This window comes from Dreissena polymorpha, chromosome 11 (genome assembly GCF_020536995.1).
Source record: "Dreissena polymorpha isolate Duluth1 chromosome 11, UMN_Dpol_1.0, whole genome shotgun sequence".
Taxonomy (NCBI): Eukaryota; Metazoa; Mollusca; class Bivalvia; order Myida; family Dreissenidae; genus Dreissena; species Dreissena polymorpha.
In genome coordinates, this window is record NC_068365.1 from 75,062,022 (window position 1) to 75,075,252 (window position 13,231).

The 13,231-nt window shown below is 36.0% G+C and overlaps 1 protein-coding gene across 5 annotated transcripts in view; it reads left to right on the top strand.

Moving 5' to 3' along the window:
* LOC127850136 (PR domain zinc finger protein 4-like) overlaps window positions 1–13,231 on the top strand; it is a 134,222-nt gene that overhangs the window by 85,138 nt on the left and 35,853 nt on the right. For 2 of the 5 annotated variants that reach the window (XR_008035071.1, XR_008035072.1), the window contains exon 1: window positions 10,615–10,734. The exons of the other annotated variants lie outside the window; for them this stretch is intronic. The gene's annotated coding sequence lies outside the window, so the exon portion shown is untranslated. Of the gene's footprint in view, window positions 1–10,614; window positions 10,735–13,231 lie in introns of those variants that run through there. 5 annotated transcript variants of the gene reach the window in all.

Below are 13,231 nucleotides of genomic sequence, written 5' to 3' on the forward strand. Positions count from 1 at the left end.
TATATATATTTTGTGATAAGTTGCGTTTTATCACCTCAATGATAAGCAGTATGTAAGCAATTAATGCTTATTAACATATAGTAAATTTCAAAATTAAACATGCCATGATTGAGATACACACAATTCAAAAACAGCATTTGGGGTTTTAACACGCTCCAAAACACTTTCGCGCTTACCGGAATCTTACCTGTTACTACTTGTAATTTTGGTATTTGTAATAAATTAACACCTAAATATTGGTGATTACCCATGTTATTTACGAAAATACATACGATTTTTTTTCACATGTACCTGACACGAATAGCGCTTTTAACTGGGGTTTCGCTTAAGTTGTACACGCTTTCTGAATCCGAGCGGGTACCGTAATCCTTCATGTTATTAAAAAAGTGATATTAATAATATTAACAAGAGGGCCATGATGGCCCTGTATCGCTCTACAGTTTTTTTATGAGAAAAAAAGCGTACAATGCGCATGGATTGAAATGTGCTCAAGCATGTGACTTTCTCTTTCTATCCCTCGTCCCACTGGGCGCTTAAAGTTGGAAGGGTGAGCATTTTCATATATGGAAAACGTTACTACGGTGTTAACTAAACAGACTTAAAAGCCCGGAAATTGTCGCACAGGTCCTTTGCTTATAACGTAGGTACATTTATCTCTCCAAAAGATACTGTCGTTCTTTCTATTTCACATATTTTTAGATGCTGAAGATCAAATCTACATGTACGCATGCTTTGCAAGATTAATGAAAGTTCCTTCATTCAATCATGAATCTTTTTCCAAAATTCCAAAAAGTGTTTGTAGGTTTCACAGTTTCTGTTACTTATATAGTTCATGACATATGCAAAATACCTAATGGCGTAGATCATCTAAACTTTACTTCATTCTTGAGGCATAAGTGTGGCAGGATTGTTAACGTGGTGAAGAAATTGTTTATTGTACAAAGAAGATATTTGCCTGAGGAAACATAAAGTTACGAGTTTTTCAGGTTCATGAGGTGCCGAAAGGCAGTAGGAATGATAACTTTGTAGAGGTTCTTTGTCCTTTTATCACAATGATTTCTACCCGACCCAGCGAATTTATAAATAGTCCTTTACAATATTATTTCTCGTTTGCAATCTCTTTCAATTTGGGGCAGTCCAACATGTGTCGTTTGGTAAAGGGTTAACATTTATGGATAGTTAACATGTTGGTCTACCTTCCACGCTCGACAGGTATGCATTTATCTCTTATACTTAAAAAAGTTATTCCATGTGTATTATGATAAACTTTTAGTTTGAGAAGAAAATAGTTTATTCACCCCATAATGAATAAATAGCAAAAACGCATAAGCATGCAAAGTTCAACGACTCTCTGTGGCCATGGTTTTTGACGAATCAAATTTTCTTGAACAACTTTTTAATGGGAGTCTACAAGGGATAAATTTGGCCCCAGGGGCATAATTTGAACAAACTTGGTAGAGAACTATTAGATGTCACTACATAACAAATTTGGTAGCCCTAGGCCCAATGGTTATGTACAAGAAGATTTTTAAAGCTTGCACAAAAGAGGCTTTATATAAGCATATGTTTAGTTTTGTGACCCCCGGGGAAGGGTCAAATTTGAGCCCAAGGGGAATAATTTGAACCAATTTGGTAGAGGACTATTAGATGTCACTACCTACCAAGTTTATTAGCTCTATAATTATGAACAAGAAGATTATTAAAGTTTAAACAAATTATACCTTATTAAAGCATATGATCATTTTTGTGACCCCCGGGGCAGGGTCAAATTTGACCCCAGGGGCTTAATTTGAAAAAAACTTCGTAGAGAGCTTTAAGATTTTAATATATACCAAAGAAAATGTTTATAGTTTGCACAAAATAGGCCCAATATAAGCATGTGTTCAATTTTGTGACCCCTGGAGAACGGTTAAATTTGATCCCAGGGGCTTAATTTGAACAAACTTGGTAGAGGATTATTAGATGTCACTAGATACCAAATTTGAAAGCCCTATGCCAAACGGTAATGGACAAGAAGGTTTTTAAAGTTTGCACAAAATAGGCCTTATTTAAGCGTATGTGCATTTTTGTGACCCCCGGGGCAGGGTCAAATTTTACCCTAAAGGCATAATTTGGACAAACTAAGTAGATAACTATTAGATGTCACTACATAACGAATTTGGTAGCCCTAGACCCTACGGTTATGAAAAAGAAGATTTTTAAAGTTTGCACAAAATAGGCTTTATATAAGCATATGTTCATTTTTGTGACCCCTGGGGCAGGGTCAAATTTGACCACAGGGGCATAATTTGAACAAACAAAGTAGCAAACAATTAAATGACACTACATATAAAATGTGGTAGCACAATGCCCACTGGTTATAGACAAGAAGATTGTTGAAGTTTGCACAAAATAGGCTTTATATAAGCATATGTTCAATTTATTAACCCCCGGGGCGGGGCCAAATTTGACCCCAGGGGCATAATTTGAACAAATTTGAAAGAGGTTTACCTCAGGAACATTTGTGAGAAGTTTTATCAGAATTGGACTTGTAGTTTAGGAGAAGAAGATGTTTAAAGAAAAAGTTAACGCACGCACGGACGCAACGACGCACGCACGATGGACACAGGACCATGACATAAGCCCCGCTAACCTCTGGCCAGTGGAGCTAAAAATTGATTTAAAAAAAACCATACCTGATAAGGCTTACTATTCCATCTGTCCGTATCCGCATCCGCATCCGCATATCCGCATCCGCAAAAAAATTGAAACAGTTGAAATGCACTGCGCTTATTACATTCATCCGCATCCACATATCCGCACGCAAAATAGGTGTCCGCCAAAGAACGCTCAAGTGAGCATTCTAATGCGAATGCGGACAAGATACGGACGGCATTAAGCACGATGAGGGAAGCTGTCATCTCAAAAATCAACTGAAAAACTAATCGAATTCGCGGAAAATTACCTGGAATTATACAACCAACGCAGTTCTGCATATCGGACTCTGATTTCACTTCAAATGTTTGGTAAAGCATAGCCAAGGCACGAGAAGAAAATTTTTCAAGTATTTACTTTTTGTGTTCTTTTACAGGCAGAATGATGATTTGTACCTTATATTTACTTAAATTCACGCTTGTCCTTTAAAATAAGTATCTCAATTTTAATTTTCAGTTTTATCCATATATTTTTTTCCCAAAAAAGAAAGATACCTTCGACGTATGCGGATTAATGGAATATAGTATATATTATGATTTTGCGGATACGGATACGGATGCGGATAGATGGACTACTAGCCTAAAACTCTTTTGTGTAAACAACTGTATTAGCAAATAGGTTGTATTGTGTGCTCTCTATCTCCAAGCGGGTCTCTGAATAGTGAACATATTTTGCAGTTAAATGTACTTAAAAAATGAAACCATGACATCTTATTGTGATATTGACCTTTTCGTCAAGAAATTACACGCGACATGCCGTTTATATCAAGGTGGTTAACATTCATCGCTGGTTTTAATGTATAATTGTATGATAAATACTAAAGTTTTATTACTTAAAACGATAGTATGCCCAAATTTAATGTGGAACATCTTAGTGGGTCCTTTACTTACGACCGAGGTAACGGATCTAACAAGCGACACGAATGTAAGGGATGTTGGGTCTGTTGAACTATGCTTCTTTGGATAAGGTTGAGGATTAGCTTCAACGTCTGTGGCTTTTAAAGGTTAAAATATTGAAAGGTTTAAGTTCGTGGCGCTGGAAAATTTCCGCATTGTGACTTACCGGTCGCCAGGTGGACACCACATCCACTATGCCACGATGATAGCGATTGTTTGTATCGTGTGTGTTTCTCCTGCTACAACATATGTACATTTATAGTCTTTACTTGAAGACTCAATTATATGGAATGTACATGTGCGAAAATATGCGTTTATTATTGGTAAAAGCAAAGATACGTAAATAAACATTCATGTACTGATATTTGGTATCAGTGAATGTGTTCTATTATGAAATACACTAAAGGTACCACCATTTATATTGTGAAACAGACTACGGCTCCCGCCAACGTTAACCGAGTACCTTGTTTTCTAATGCCACACTTCTATATTAAACGTCTTAGCAGTAACACGTGCTGTGTTGCTATAAACATTAGTTAATGCTCATTCGAGTTAACCTTACATACACAATAGTGTCATAAACATAAAACATTCTGTCAGAACAGATATATTGTAACTACGAAAAATCGGATCACTAAAAACGAGTTAACGAATTTGTATTAAATAACATACGGACAGTTATGAAATGGCTCTATCTGGAATAACACCACCAGTTATGGACTGGGACAGTTCGAACCTACCATCCACGTTGGAAAAATTCCGAGCGACACATCAAATTAATATTTTCTTGGCCATTAAAAGAAAATTAAGAAGAGGAACAGATATCAGTCTTGCTTATATAGGTCAATGGAAAAGGCCAGAAAAATGCACAAGCATGTGCATTGACAGAAGAAAAACTTAACTAAAAATATTTTGTCAAATTCCAAAAACACGTGAAACTCAAATTAAATCCAGTCTTTGCAAGATATCAATTCTACAAGGAAAACCAGAATGATGAAAACAATGAACAATTCGTGACAAGGCTCAAACTTAAAATTACTGACTGTCGATTACCAGCAATAGTGCAAGATGAAATGATACGAGATCGAATTGTGTTTCGTGTTAATAATAAAAAAAACTCCGAGAAAAGTTTATAAATGAATGCGAAAACCTGACGCTTGACGAAGCAATACAGATATCTCAAAACTTCGAATACTGCAGACAACAAATGTCGTTAATCAACCATAAAGATATACACCTCATTAGCTCACGTGAAAAAGGACACGTACGTGGCGCAAGAGGAGATCGAGCACTTGATCGATACCCAGTACAGAGGGGAATTCAACAAGAAGCCAATCAAGATCAACCATCGAATAGGAGAGCACAGCAGAAAGCTCGTAATCGTGGAAATGGACGGGCTCGACGGTGCGAGCGCTGCGGCAACCCGCCGCACAAAGAACGGAGACAGTGCTCCGCATTGGGAGAGACATGCAAAAACATTGGAGACGAGTGTGTAAATCAAAATACGTGTACGATGTCGATAATGGTGACAGTGACAGTGAAAATACACATGACGATTATTCGTGTGATTAATGGATACAACCTTATTACATAGATACGGTAAGTAAACCACAATCGTCCGCCGTCTCTTCTGCTGCTAATACGGTATTCGTAAACGTTAGAACAATTAAAATTTGATACCAGGTCAAGCGTGAACACAATCTCTCAAAAACATTTCGAATCGCTCAATATCAAAGCCCAAATAAACGCCCCTGACACTAGACTTGCATGCACCTCCTTATCAGGCGATAAAATACGTGTATTTGGACAAATAAATCTCAAATGCAAATACCGAGCATCAGAGACGCAGGCTACATTTTACATTGTGAACAGCTTACAGCCCCTAATGGGTTTACAAACTTCGCTTCATTTAGGTGTATTGAAATTAACAGATGAGGTCAATTAACAAAAGGACCGTCATATGACTAAGGAATATGTCATGTCTGAATACGGCGTCCTATTTAGAGATATCGGAGCTCTTCCGGGCAAAAGCAAATTGCACATTCGCGAAGATGCGATTCCAGTGGTAACGCCATAAAGACGCATACCGGAAGCCTTAAAATCTCGCCTCAACTCCGAACTTAAGGAAATGGTCAAAGACGAAATTATAAGGCCTGTATCGGAACCGACAGACTGGGTCAATCCAATCGTGGTTAGTGATAAACCCAATGGCACATTGCGGGTCTGCCAAGATCCAAGACAACTCAATAACGCGATACGACGTCCGCATTATGCAACGTCTACACTTGAAGACGTTGTCGCAAAATTGTCAGGCGCAACACATTTAAGCTTATTGGATTTAACACACACATACTGGAGTGTGGAACGAGACGAGGAATCGTCGTACCATACTGCGTTTGCAACACCATTTGGAAGGTACCGCTACTTGCGCCTTCAATAGGGAATTTAGGCCTCCAGCGACATATTTTGTCAACAAATTTACGAAATATTTGAGGGGCTACCAGGTATTTACCCGTTCGTTCACGAAATCCTGGTCTAGGGTCGCACCCGAAAGGAACATGATCAAACCTTGACACTGGTATTGATACGAGTACGCGAACGCGGTATCAAATTCAACCCGCTTAAATGCACAATCGGGGTAAAGTCAGTACCATTCTTTGGTCACTTTGTTTCTGACACACAATTACAAGCCGACCCGAAGAAAATTAAGGCAATCTCAAAATTGCCGACCCCAGAAAGCCGCGAAAAGGTCGAAACCTTGCTAGGACTCGTAAATTACATTGCAAAACTTGCGCCAAACTTAGCCGAGGCCACCGCACACATAAGGAGCCTCCTTAATAGAGGCAGAGTTCCTGTGGGACGCCATACATGAAATGGTTAAAGACATCACCACTCAGTTGCCAGTTCTAGGGTATTATGACCCTAACAAACCCCTGGTACTGGAAACAGACGCGAGCAAATATGGTTAAGGCTGCTGTCTTATGCAAGACGAGAGACCAATTGCGTATGCCAACAAATCATTAACGGAAACGGAAATTGGTTACGCCGTCATTCAGAAACTTCTCGCGATTCTTTCTGGGTTGAAACGAGTTCATAATTCACGTACGGTAGAGAAGAAATTGTTTACTGCGATCACAAGCCGCTTTCTTCAATAATGAAAAAGACAATGGCTTCTGCACCGCCGCGACTATCAATATTACTTCTTGTAATGTCCAAATACCAGGTCAATGTACAGCACGTACTCGGCAAAACATTGCCGGTGAGTGACTGCTTGTCAAGACACGCGTTGCCAGACACATATCCCGAAATAACTGAACGTCTTGATAGTCACGTGCACACGGTATGTAAACAAATATCCGTCACAGTTCGCAGACTCCAAATAATACGTACCGAAATAACGGATCTTAAGTTTAAACGGGCTATAACCGATGGCTGACCGGAAACTGCGAGCAAATGCGGTCGAATGCGGAATATTTCAATCACCGTGACGAATACAGTCCAGAGAATCATGCCATGAAAAACGCTCATTCAGGCTGGTCAGTTCTAACCATATTTACAGTTACAGATAATGGCAAAATGCCCATTATTGTGTGCTGCGGTCAGCGTCCCAGCATGATTAGAGTAATTTAGGGGCCATAAAAGTTGATAAAAAGTTGGCTGGTATGCCCAAACTTCACTTCTGAGGTACCTTCTGCGTTTCTAGTATTAAACAGCTACACAGTGTTTTATTCACTACTCGTGGAAGCACATGCAAAAAATTGTCGGAAATCGAGATTTTATACCTTGTGCATAATAAACATTGCGAGGCAATTGTGTGAATTTTTTCAACAACAATCATTTCTACGGACATCTGAAAACTACGAGGATTGCTTAGATAAGGTATAAAATACATCCGACATTGTATCAGGAAGGATGGCCGAGTTGTCGAAGTGGTAGACATTTTACTCCAGAACTCCAGGGGTTTGTGGTTCGAGCCCTGCTGAGGGTTTTCTTTTTTTTCTTTTTTTAATGTTATTCTTGATTTTTTACTGTAGCTTTTTAGATACAATGCTTACATTTATCAATATAAAGCTTTGAATGACAAACTTCCAAAACCTGTCAAAGTCTGTGAAAAGGCCCCTTTAACAATAAATAATTATTGTAAGTTATGAGAGACAGATTTATTAATGTAACATAGTCTTGTATGTTTAACATTATGCAATGAAAGAAAGTAGACTCTAATTTTAAATCAAGATAAGTATATTGCAACATTTGAAATTATTACCATTGCAGATCCACTTTTATTTTTCTCAGTTGTCTATGAATTTTCAAATAATTTTTGTTTTGTATACTTAAACAAAAATAACAAAAATGTGTATTGCATAATTTATGTCATTATATATTTTTGCCAAGCATTGTTTGCTCATACATTAGCAAACGTAGTTTAACCTAATCAAGTACGTCCTGTAGGAGCTGTCTGATCAGAGTATACTTATTTTTGGAAAAGTCGTTCAAGGCGTCTTAAGGACTGAAGTTGCTTAGTACTATAACTCTGTAATAGTGTAATGTGTAAGTTGTTCACTTGGCCTGTAAATTATCTCTTAAATAGAATATACGTGGTCTTTATCAATATTATTCAGGACTCATTTAAAGCAATACATGATTATACCTTTTCATATGTGTATTAGAAAAGATTTATGTTTAGTAGAACCTGAGAAACAATTAAAGAACCATTCAATGAGCTTTCCGTTGTACACAAAGTGTTGTATCTTTTGGAGAGTCTAGAACAGATTTAAGCTTAAGCTTAAGTTATAAATGATTGAGGACAATTTTAACTCTGCTTGTTTGTACATTTTATTATACTCGTAGTGTTGAGAAATTTTTCAACATGTCATTTAACTTTATATTTTAAAATTTAATAGATATAAGCTTTTATGTTTAAAATCTCGTGCATACAACATCGAAGGATGCACTGTGTCGATAATGAGCATTTTTGTCAGTTCCTTGTCAAAAATGTAGTTAACTGCCAGAGATTAGTGTTATGTCAGTGTTAACTTCGAATAAATATCTTTAAATGTGACCTTTTAGCATGATTAGCAAAACAATGCACACTGTGAGCTTAATTACTGCATTGATCTGTGAATAAACTTGTGTGACATTTTTGTCTGGATATTTTGTTTTGTTTTTATTGCAAACAATACATTTTGAAATTAATAATGAAGCAAAATGTCTCAAATGTCAATACTCCAGTACATATTGTTCATACATGTACCTATTTTTTATGAATATGAATTCTGAATTTTGAAATATTCCATGTATTTTATATATCTTGAAATTATATATTTTACTGTATTTTAATTAACTTATCAGTCTAAACATATAGCGTGAAAACATGTAAAACTGTTTAAGGTTTTTATTACAAGAAGAATTATTAGAATACTTGGTTAAACAGTACTTGGAAGCAACTTGAAACCACACCGGTCCTGTGCAGTTGTATGACAGTTTTATGGCCCCTAATTACCCAACCATGCTGAGAGATTGACCACAGCCCACATGTGGCCCATCAGCGGTAACTGTAAATATGCTTCAGCCAAGCCAGCCTGAATGAGCACTTTTCGTGGCATGATTCTCTGTACTGAATAAGCTCGGAGGATGGTCTGATATTCAGAGGTCACAAATGGGTTATCCCAAAGTCTCTGCGAAATGAACTGGTACAAAAAGTTCATTCGTCACACTAGAGAATTACGGAGACATTTAAACGTGCCAAAGATCCGTTGTTTTGTCCTGGCATGTCTAAGCAAATAACCGATTACGACACTAATTGCCCGACTTGCCTTACTCACAGATATGGATATGCCCCAGAATCTTTAATAACGACCGCATTAAAAGAATACCTGTTAACGGTCGACTACTATAGTAGGATCTTTGGAATTGGCCATTTACCAAACACACGATCACATACAACGAAATGGCAAAAACACCTGTCAAGAACGCCAATTCTCGATAATCTGATATCGGACAATGGCCCTCAATTTCCGTGCGCCGAATTAAAAAAACATCGCCGATTGTTGGGGATTCGAACACAGAACGTCCTCGCCAGGTCATCCACAAAGCAATGGTTTTGCCGAAAAGACAGTATGGACAGTTAAAAAGCTGATGAAAAAGCATTACATACGAAAACCAACGTATACTTAGCACTAATCGAATATCGCAATACCCCGTTACAGTGCGGTTACACACCTAGTCAAGTAGCACTTGGTCTTCGAACCAAATCATTTGTACCAATCTCAAATAAAGCACTGCAACCAACAGTAATCAATGACAAACAGGTACGCTCATGAATGATACAATCTAAGGCACAAAAAAAAACAACTTCGACAAAACATCGCGAACGTTAGCGCCTTTATCAGTTTATGACAGAGTTTGTATTAAGTTTCGGAAAATCTGGATAGTTGGAAGGGTCATAAAAGTTCACAGTGACCGCTCGAACATACATGTAGTTCAAACGGCCGATGGTGGCACGTATCGCAGAAACAGGTCAGTGTTGCACAAAACACGCTAGACTGCGAGACATTGACGCCTTAGTTCTGCAGCCTGATGAATACCCTCATGATAGCCCCCAAGTGGAACCACTGTCAATCCCAGATCCCCGCAATAACCCGATCATAAACCAAGATACAGGATATAGAACACTGTCAGGACGATTAGTGATTGACAACCGTAAATATGGATATTTGAGAGCATGGTAAATGTTCAGTATTAATATTTCCTCACAATTATCATAACTTAAACGAAAATTTGCGAATCTGAAACAACTTTGTTTAATTGTTTCAATTTACCAAAACGTGAAAAGGCCCCTTTAAACGTCTTATAGCAGTAACACGTGTTGTGTTGTTATTAATATTAGTTCATGCTCATTAGAGTTAACGTTTATATATGTCACGTACACAATATTGTCATAGACATAAAACAGAACGCTTTAACATTTAATTACATAGAAATTTGAATATAATATTATTTTGTAAAATTAGTTTTACCTTGGGAACCAGACTAAGCGTTGCAGCCGTTTTGAAATGTGACCGTATGGTTCCATAAAAATTCCTGCTTCCGGTTTGAGCAAAACAAACAAGAAAAAAGTGTTTCAAATAAACAATACAGACATGAGGTTGATTACTATTATGAGTTTTAAACAATATGCGATGTTTGTTTTTCCATCAAAGTAGTGTTTGCATTGAAGAACAAACGTATTTCCGATATGAGCAATTATTTAGCGTACGAAAATAAAGCGGGTCAGGACGGTCCATATCCATGTGTATTGAACGGGTGTGACCCCTTATGTACCAGTCCCTTTATGTACCAGTCCCTTTATGTACCACTTTGAGACTTTATGTACCACCTATATATTGTGTAGGTGTTGTCCATTCATTCATAGCAGTATGAATGGGCATTAATTACCTGTGCAAATACAAGTGTTGATTGAGTCAATTTGAGTTAAACAAATATTGTCTACTATAACATTGCAATTCATTGTACTGAATCATTTATTTCTTGCTATCAGAAAAGTTTTAAAAATGTGGAAAAAAAGTTAAATAAAGCTGAGTAACTTAGTAACTCAGTTCTTACTAAGTAAAATATTGCAGAATTAAATATTATATCTATTTTGTTATTGCAATTCATAATTTAATGTTAAGAACCAAAAAAAAGTTAAATAAAACTGAGTAACTTAGTAACTCAGTTCTTACTAAGTAAAATATTTCTAAATTATATGTTACATCTATTTTGTTATCAGGTTTTTTTTTTCCTTCTTTGGGACCCGCCGAAAATCGGCCCTTTCCCCTCGGATTTATTTCCCCTCAGCTGGTAAAATTTCCCCTAGATTTCATTTTCCCCTAAAAAAAAATAAAAAAAAATTGTTTTTTCCTTTAAATATATAAGTTATCCTGATCCACTGTAGAAACTAGAAAAATCTTGCATAATTAAATTATCTAATTGAATTTGTTTTAAAAACAGTAAAATATGTTAAATTGATTATTTTAGACCTTGCTTATTTTCCCCAAGATCCAGCTTTTCGCACAATTTTTTCCCGCAAAATTCGACGTTTCGCGCGATTTTTTTCCCCTCAAAAAAGGCCAGGCCCTTTCCCCAAAATCAGATAAAAACCCCTGGTTATTGCAATTCATTATGTAATGTTAAGAACCAAAAATTTGAATCTATATTTGAATCTAAACTGTAGCAAATTAAAAAATAGAATTATAAGTCGAAATTGTTCACAGAAGTAGTTATTTCTAATTTTGTTTCAATTGTAAAGAACCAAAAATTTGAATTTTAAATGTACATGTACAAAATAAAATAAAAATTCTCAATATGAATAAGAATTGAAATTTGTTCACATTCATACATTGTTTTATTTCCAATAGCAAAAATAAAATGATAAAGCTAAAATGAAATGAACCTTATGCAATGGTTACAGTATCTCTAATGAAGACTAATGACACTGTCTGGTGGTCAACAGCTCTACATTCCTCACCTATGCTGAAGACTAATGACACTGTCTGGTGGTCAACAGCTCTACATTCCTCACCTATGCCAGGTGTGAAATGTCATGTTTTTTTTAGTAAACATCCCAAACCAAATGGGTCCTTCTTCAGAAGTGACACATTCCTCAAATAATTAGACCAATTAACAACAACATTTAAACTTTTATACTTTTATTTAATTTTACATAAAAAATAATGTTGGTATGGTTTTACATATTGAATATCACCAGCATATATACACACTTTAACAATTGAGCAACAACACTTACCTTAATTACTTGAAACCTGTGAAAACTTTCTCTTTATCCTGTCTTTGATTTTTTATTTGAAAATGAACGTGATAATTTTATAATTACATAGGTACCTAATAACTTTATTTATACCACAAATAGACATCCTTTGATGACACCACCAGTTATATTTTTTGTAAACATGATTAAAGGATTTTTTTTTATTTTTCACAGTTTGAAAATTAAGGTCATTCTCTAAATATCATTACAAAAGGAAATAATTTTATTTTTTACAGTTTAGTTAGACTTAGTCAGGATAAATAGTGACAAATGGATTTTTATAATATACTTTAATTTCAGGTAAGAATATGAATCATTTATTACTACTGGGGCTAATAAATTATACTAAGATAGTCACTGACACACAAGCTGGCATAAAATATAATCTATGGCAAAATATTACTCTAACTTCATAAATAATATGTCACAAAATACATTTCATTATTAACACACCTTCATATTAAACCATATACTATTTATCTCTATATATTATATATATGGTACATAAAGGATCAGATAGTGGTACATAAAGGGGTGGTACATAAGGGGACTGGTACATAAAGGGTGACATCCGTATTGAACGCCTTATCCTTGACCATGGCGGCCTTATTTATTATTATTAAACTGAAAATTCGCTCGTTAACAGTCTATATATGATTTTACTATCAAAAACGCAATTTAATTTATGATAAAACTTTTTAAAGAAAGAACAATTTCACATTTCCAATTTTGGCGAGTATTATGACAACATTTATTATGCCTCGTTCTCATCATTTCTTGTCTTCTCATTGGATTCATGCTCAATTTATCACGTAATTTTTGCTGTCACCAAATT